Source organism: Mesoplodon bidens (genome assembly GCF_964165515.1).
Source record: "Mesoplodon bidens genome assembly, chromosome: 2".
Classification (NCBI taxonomy): domain Eukaryota; kingdom Metazoa; phylum Chordata; class Mammalia; order Artiodactyla; family Ziphiidae; genus Mesoplodon; species Mesoplodon bidens.
The window spans coordinates 70,611,888-70,620,431 of NC_138177.1; the positions used below are offsets into that span (position 1 = coordinate 70,611,888).

General features: G+C 34.7%; 1 pseudogene across 1 annotated transcript; it reads left to right on the plus strand.

Annotated features, from left to right (window-relative positions):
* Window positions 1-275: 275 nt before the first annotated feature.
* On the plus strand, window positions 276-1,700 carry LOC308629805 (olfactory receptor 6K6-like; annotated as a pseudogene). Its single transcript has 2 exons — window positions 276-281; window positions 1,109-1,700. The product of its transcript is annotated as an olfactory receptor 6K6-like (transcript).
* The last annotated feature ends 6,844 nt before the right edge of the window (window positions 1,701-8,544 follow it).

Below are 8,544 nucleotides of genomic sequence, written 5' to 3' on the forward strand. Positions count from 1 at the left end.
TTTTTTTGCTTTGTTGTGTTTGTTTTTTTTAAGATTCTATGTATGAGTGAAATCATATATTATTTGTCTTTCTCTGTTTGACTCATTTCATTCAGCATAACACTTTCAAGTTTCCTTCATGTTGCTGCAAATGGCAGGATTTCATTTTTTATGGCTTACTAATAATCCATTGTGTGTGTGTGTATGTGTGTGTGTGTATCACATCTTCTTTATCCATTTGTGCATCAATGGACACAGGTTGCTTCCATATCTTGGCTATTGTAGATAATGCTGCCATGAAGGTAGGGTTGCAAATATATTTTCAAATTAGAGTTTTTGTGCTCTTTGGTTAAATATCCAGGAGTGGAATAGCTGGGTCATGTACTAGTTCTATTCTTAAATTTTTGAGAAATCTCCATACTGTTTTCCATAGTGGTTGCACCAATTTACAGTCTCACCAACAGCGTATGAGGATGTCTCCTATATATGGGCTGTGTATGCCTTTCTATTTTGTTGGAGCCATGACTGCTTAAGTGTGCCGGTGGGCAAGGCTGCCTCCCCACATTCACACATGTTTACTGAGCACTTGTTCATGTAAAACACCTGATTAAAATAGAGTATAAGAAGGAATTGGAGAAGCAGACAGGTACTGTATTATTAGCCATGATATAGGAAGTGCAAAATTAATTGCTATGGGAGTACCACAGAGAGAAAAATTTAATCTAACTAGAATAATTCATGGGAAGTATTATTTGAGCTGAACCCTGATTTATTCTTTATTCTGAGCAGGAGAGGGGCTGATATGGAGGAAAGAAGTGAAGGAAATATAAAGGGGACAATTCTGCTAATTATAAAGTTGTGTTCTTGGGTAACAGAAGCAATTGCCTATATAAGCTGAATCTTATGGTGTGGCTAGCTAGGAGAAATACAGCAATTTATGCATTTGGAATATTGGTTCTTTTTAAGTGATCTCTCTCATTCGACCATATTACACAGCACATGGAACATAGTAAGCTCTGACCAAATAATTGAATGAACAAATAAAAATATAATAAATGAATGAATTGATTATCCAATTACTACTTCCTTTTTTCTTTCTATTTTCCTTTTTCTGCCCCACATTGAGAAGATTTTAAGTAAAAATCAGATAGCAGTGATTGAATTTATATTCACTGGATTTTTTTTTCATTTGCAGGAAGATGAACTCTTATTTTTATCTCTTGCTCCTAATTTACCTGTTCATCATCATTGGGACCCTTATGGTCTTCTTTTTCAATAAACTGGATTCCTACCTCCACACTCCTATGTATTTCCTCATCAGTGTCCTGTCCTTCCTGGAGATCTGGTATACTACAACCGTCATCCACAAGATGCTCTCCAATCAAGTCAGTGAGCAGAAGACCATTTCTCTGACTAACTGCCTCCTGCATATGTATTTATTTTACTCTCTTGTCATTTCTGAGGTTTACAAGCTCACCACCATGGCTATGGACAGATACCTGGCTATCTGCAACCCCTTCTATTACCCCACAATCATAACACCTCTGCCCTACACTCAGCTGACTGTAGGCTGTTGCTTCTGTGGCTTCTTCATGCCACTTCCTGAGATTGCTTGAATATCTACACTATTATTTTGTGGTCCAAATCAAATTCAAAATATCTTTTGCAACTTTGATCTCATCCTGAATCTGACATGCATGAACACTGATAGATTATTTTAATCAAGGTTGTAGAAATTGTACATGCTGTGGAGATCATCACGGCTATACTGCTTGTGGTTTGGGGTTATGTTTGTATCATTGCAGTAATCCTACATTATCTGTTCTGTTGGATGAAACCAAAGGCCTTTTCTACATATGTTTCCCACCTTACTATTTTCTTGATATTGTTTTGGAAATGTAGCCTTTATATCCCTGTGCTTCTCTACTAAGGATTCCTTTTCCTGGGACACAACCATTAGCCCACTCTTTGCAGTGTTATGGCCATCCTTTAACTCAATTATCTAGTCTAAGGAGTAAAGAGATCAAAGAAGCCATAAAAGTGCACACATGCTGATCTACTATCAAATAAGACAAAAGACATACCCATTAACAAAGTATATTTATGCCAGTATCTGTATTTATGTTTTCAGTGTGTTGCTGTTGTGTTTACTTTTTCTGTGCATTGACTCTAAGTGGGACATTTATCCATCCAATCTCTGTTCACTTAGGAAATGTTCTCAGAGGTTGATTAATCATAGAATACAAAGAAAATGGGGGCAAAGACTCACACAGTCCCGTCGTTTATTCTTTGAATCCAGAAGGACTCATAAAATTCTACCTCTGTCCTGACACTGTTGCAGCAAGAATAGAAATGAGACTTTTCTGATAAACAAGGAAAATAAGGAAATGATGAACAGGCTGGGGAAACAACATAAACAGGCCTGATAGAGTTAAGCAATCTTGGTTATTCTTTAGCTGTTACTACTAACAAACACTTGTAGCTAGACTTGTCCTTCACAAAACTGATTATTCTCTGACTCCATATGAATTACCCTTTGGACTTGGCATTTCTTCTCCTCTTACACTCCCTTGTAGCACTCTTCATTTCAGAAAGAAGGTCACAACCCATAACTTCAGTGACAACAGAACAGGTTGCTGAGCTGCCTGATACCAGCTTTGGCCATGAATTTGCACAAGAAAAGAAATGCAAGACCTTCACTACTTTGATCCTTATCACCTATCCCAGACCATGAGCCCCACGTATAAAATCTTTTCCAATTCTTCAAGGAGGGGGGCACAGTTCTTCAGGTGTTAGTTTACTGTGTCTTCCCTTTACCTGGCAAAGAAAATAAAAATCCTCTATATTTCTTATCTTCCAGTTCTCTGACTCTGTATTTTTATTTAGCATCGGTGCACAGGGAGCCAGATTTAGCAAAACATCTCCTGCTATAATTAGCTGAAACAAGAAAGAAACATTCTTTGTTTTGTGTTTCTATAACACATTTCTTGAGCTTCTACTTAGTATGGTTTTTATTCTATCTTGTGTCATGGCTTGCATGTCTTCTGTGAGCCCTCTAGTTTGTGAACTCTTTGAAAGTAGGTACCTTATTTTGTTCATCTCTATATTCCCCATGCCGGTTAGAATTCTTTGCCCAGAGGAATGCTCAATAATGGTTCACTAAAAGAGTAAATAAACAGAGGCATTCTTTGTCTCCTGACAAAACTATAATTTATAAAAAAGTTATGTTATAGAAAACTCAGGCTATTCACACATTCAACAGAGGATGTCAGGGGAGCCAGCGATAATGAATAAAGATAAGATACATAGTGTATTTACACTTAGAGTCATTTTTAATAGTGAAATGAAGCAATGTCACAGATAATCCACTTAAATTTCAATGACTGGCCTTTATTTACATGTTTAATAGGATTGTATTGATATCTTGGGAATCTAATCCCTTAAATATAAGAATTAAACTTCATAGTTTAGTCATGGTTATAAAGGAAATAATGTTTAGTCCTGGCTCCTACTTTCCTTTATTCTAATAAGAAATAATTTTTTTGGTTGTACTCTTTCTTCCCTGAGTAGGACCATGTCACCAAAAGTGCCATTTTTATAAAGTTTGTAAAGATTTAGGCTTATATGGTTTCCTTAAGGGTTGCTGTATTCAGAGATAATTATTACTGGATGGAAACGTTCAGCAATTTTATATAACATTTTCTAATGATACATTGCAAATCATTTTGTAAAAGATAAGCACTTCAGATTTCTGATTCAGAACAAAATATATGACTTGAAGTAAATGAAATATATGTGCTTGGTATTATTCATAACAATAAACATTCTTTTTTGTGTATATTTAAATAAAGTGCTTTTTAATCAACCATCTAAATTAAGTCATATAAAATTTTTCTGGAATAAGTAGCCTTGTCATTACTATTCCCATTATATACTTAATAAAATTTAAGCAAATTTCCAATATTCATCTGATTATAAAATGGTAGAATTGGGCTTTCTTGGTGGTGCAGTGGTTGAGAGTCCACCTGCCGATGCAGGGGACGCGGGTTCGTGCCCCGGTCCGGGAAGGTCCCACATGCCGCGCAGCGGCTGGGCCCGTGAGCCATGGCCGCTGAGCCTGCGCATCCGGAGCCTGTAATCCGCAGTGGGAGAGGCCACAACAGTGAGAGGCCCGCGTACCACAATAATAATAATAATAATAATAATAATAATAATAAATAAATAAAATTAAAAAAATAATAAAATGGTAGAATTGAGTCTTCAGACTAGATGGTTTCAGTTTCAAATCCAGTGCACTTTCCATTATCCCAAGGTCTTTTTCAATTATAATTACATAGTTTGTTGTTAAAGAAGACATCATGGGTTTTGTTTTTTCTTATTCAATGCAGTAATACCAAATAAATAAAACAGAAAAATAATAAAATAAGTAAGGAAGAGTGAGAGAAGATAATGGTAAGGGAAAAAAGTTTTATTTTTTATTATAGGATTGTAAACTTTAATTATGTAATTTTCCTTATAGAGTTAAGGGACAAATAACTTTAGAGGCCCCGAAGAGATAAGAGTTAAAGTGGATACAGTTCACTGCAAAAAGGTATTTCTGTTTTTTTGGATGACAATATTTAATATTTTAACCCATTTAGGAGACAACAATTTGAGACCTTTTAAAATGAGAACTAACTCTAGAGAAACAAAAATAAAATTTTAAAAATAAAATAATGATGACTTCTATTCCATGGGAAAACTTAGTTTTACATTAAAGTTAACATATTTTTCCTTTTTGGTAAATGGGCTGAGAAAGTTGAACTCCAAAATATCCACAGTAAGCGTATGAATTTTATTGTTGAAAATTGGGGAGACTTTAGAATTTGGGCATATAAAGCATCTTTTGGAGTTTCTGAGTCCAGGAAAAGAAGATCTGATAACTGAGAAGAGACTCAGGCAAGCTGGGCAGTGCTGATAAAACTAGTGTGTGAAGTACAGTTCTGCCTAGAGCTGATAACCATGATCAAATAAAACAGCTCTCCAAATTACTCCCACCCTGTAAAACTGAATATAAGACTTCTCTTTAATGAAGCTGTCTGTCATCAACTCATGCTTTCCCTGTAACCTCTTAGCACTCATTTATGTACATGGCTACATGCAATTTTAAAGATTATACATGATTCTAAACGTCCACAGTGTCTCTCATACATTCTTTACCTGTGTCCCCGGTACTCAAGGCCTCCATGTCCTCAGAGCCAATAAGCATTCTTGGAAAACTCTAATAGTGACAAGAAGGTCAGAGGTCCAAGTGTTAAGCTACCAGGGTTTAAGAGTTTTTCATCATGCCCTTCCATCAATCCCAAGGAGACACCCTGATACTTTTGTACTAATAATGGTAAACATGCTCAGAGACTGAAGAAACTCTGTCAATCTAAAGGGAGTGAGAAGATAGGGTGGGACTGAGTTTAAAGTCAGCAGCAGCCAGAGTGGCAGCCAGGGTATTCCACAGAAACTATTAGCATGAATCTCTCCTGGGTGCAAACTGAAAACTCAAAGAACACTTCTGTCTTGATGTATAAATTCTCTTCCTTGTCTCCTGTGCACTTTCACATTGATACCTGCTCTAGTGACTATTGTTCTGGTCCACTTTTATTCTATTTCATGATGACCAATCCTGCTAATTTGGTCCCAATATTTCTTTGGTTACAATGCTCTATCACATGGTTGACACTCTTGGTGAGAAGATCCTGGAATAAGTCAACCAGAATTATTGGTGGACTAAGAGAAGATTGACTAAAACAGATGAGTGGCATTATGGTCACACTCACATGAATTTTATCCTTTGTTTAAATACTTACAAACCAAACAACCACTGAGACTACCTCTCAGAGACTACTTTTGTTTTCCCATATAAAAATGAGGTTGATAATATCTGCTTCACAGAATCTTCTAAAGAGTAGAAATTAATGTAAATTAATCATGTCAATATATAAATTAAGACACAGTAGATTAGAATTGATTCTTATCTCTTGGACAAAGATTAAAAATGTATTTCCTCCCTAACCAACTCCAGTCAGAGTTTCCCTTGTTCATGTGATATAATGCATTCTCTAAGATTTGTGTTCATGCCTTTAGCACCCAAATTTGATTTTAATATAAAGAAACTATGTGAAAAAGTAAATATTATACTTTCAAGAAGAGAATTTAAAGCTCTCTCAATTTCATTGGGTGAGATGATCCAGGAAGAAAGGAAACTAGAAATGTAGAACCTTGATATACCCTAGTAGACCATGAAAGCTAGATTATTCAAATTGGATATGGAATGAAGTTTGGCATGGATAGACCCACTATTTTTTAGGAGGGTCTGAAACCAACCCACTATTTTCTTTTGGTTTGTTTGTTTCATTTTTGTAAAGTTGCCTAAAAGAACTATATGTTTGGAGAAGGATTTCTGTTTCTTTTCTCTCCATTAAAAATAATACATAAATTAGGATGACTTTTATTCTACAGTTTAGAACTCTGTCCAATTTTCAAATATTTTATGACTTCATTAGTTTGTCAAATGAAGTATCCTAATTTTTGTTTCACAAAATACAAATAAAAAAGCATATATCTTACTTCCTTTGCTCTTTTTATTTAAATGATTAAGGGTAAGGCTAAATCAGACTTTTAAAAACCTAATCTGTGAGGCAAAGAATAAAATTTTCTATTTTAACAAAGGCTCTACAGCAAGAATTAGGATGTCTTGTTGCTTAAAGTGCTAAAAATCTGTAGTTGGGTTTTGATGGAGTCGTTGATTTGCATTTCCTAGAGATAGGTTAGAACAAGAATATATGTATGCCCTGAGTTCTTGTAATTCTTCACAGAGTGTGAAGAATGGGCATCCCCATTCCTTCCTGATTTACAATTCTCAGATATAAAATTTAAAACTAATCAAAGAAACAAAACACCATCTTAACACTGCCTCTATCTTACATCAATAACTGAGTTTTTTTCCTAATATTTCATCGAAAAAATTTGCTTTCATTTTTTTATAAAGTCCTGTTGAGAAACTTTGAGAGCCATAGTCCTTCAAGCCGCTGAGTCACCCAGCATCTGTGAAAGTTAGCAGCTGTCTCAGCTGAATCTGTCTCCTGAAGATAATGTAGATTGTAGCTGGCGGGATTCTGGCCCAAGTAAAGGGCTTTTTTTTTCTTTGTCTTGCCACATATGTAACGTTTCTCTCATCTCTATCTGAATTAGACTAGACAACTACATGTGAATTGTTTCTCTTCCTCTCCATTTGTCTCTCTCTCTCTCTGTCTCTCTCTGTCTCTCTCTGTCTTTTGGATACATTTTATTTTGACAGGTTCTTGACCTTTAGGAAAAGCGTAACACTTTCCAAAGGAAACCGTGAGTACAGAATTCTTTACAGTATAATTTGTCACCAATATAATTAGGAAAGCCGTCTCCTTTGACTTTTCTGTACTATCTTTGACAGGATCAGCAAGAATTGTTTCTTGATTCTTATGAAATAAAGAAGTTTAATTTTAACTCTTTTTATGAATGTCTCACTTTAAACAATGACCTTGAGCTTTCGAGTATACAGCACCAAAATCTAGCAATGACCTGTTTACATGGGTTCACATGGAGAACAACCTAGTAACTTGGAGCAAAGTAACACACAGTAAAGGTTTGAGTCTCCATAGAAGGATTTAATTCTATAGCCAAACTTGTAAAGGCCATCCACAGAATAGCAATTATGTATAGCAGAAGGAGACTAAAATTTAAACTTTATATTGAATGTTTTCATTGTGGTAAGCTAGGAAAACTGTGCTTATATCCAGAGGAATGAAGGTGGACCCTATGGAGATTTTGCTGGATGTTGTCACATATAGGTTGGATTCACTATAGGAAAATAATATTTTATGTTGTTTGATAGTAATACAATGTTTTATATAACAAAAGCCAATTACCGAGATGCTAATAATTTGAAATTTGTGATAATTAGGTTGCAAATGTGTCAAACTTTTTGATTTGTAGTGTTTATAAATAAAGCAAATAAAAAAGTAAACAATATATTAGTTATATTTTTATGTAAGAAGAATTCAATCCTTTCAAACTTTGGGGTATATCATTCATCAAGTTAATTGCAAGCCATTTTTATTTATTCATTAAATTAAGTTCATCATTATCAGTACATTTTAACACCTCTTCAGCCTTTGAAAGTAATAAAATTATATTTCTTTTTTATCAATCTGTAAGTCTGTGATTTTGCTAATTTAAACTTGTCTTTGATTATTAGTCCAATAATAAGCAGTTATCAAACTTTATTAAGTTTATTAAACTTATTAATGTTAGCATACACTTATGTGAAAAGTTGGAAAAATGTTCTGAATGATCAAGAATTATTAGCCCAGGTTGTAGCTGTATATGGTTAAAATTACATAAATGTACTACAGTCTTTCTAAAAACAGGCTTTTATAGGCTTAAAGATATCTGAACATAAGTTCAATATGAGTAAATGCCTTGAGACATATAAACGGACAGTATACTAGAGATCTGAGAACCAGCACTAGGTAGAAGCTTTTTAACTTGCAGGCT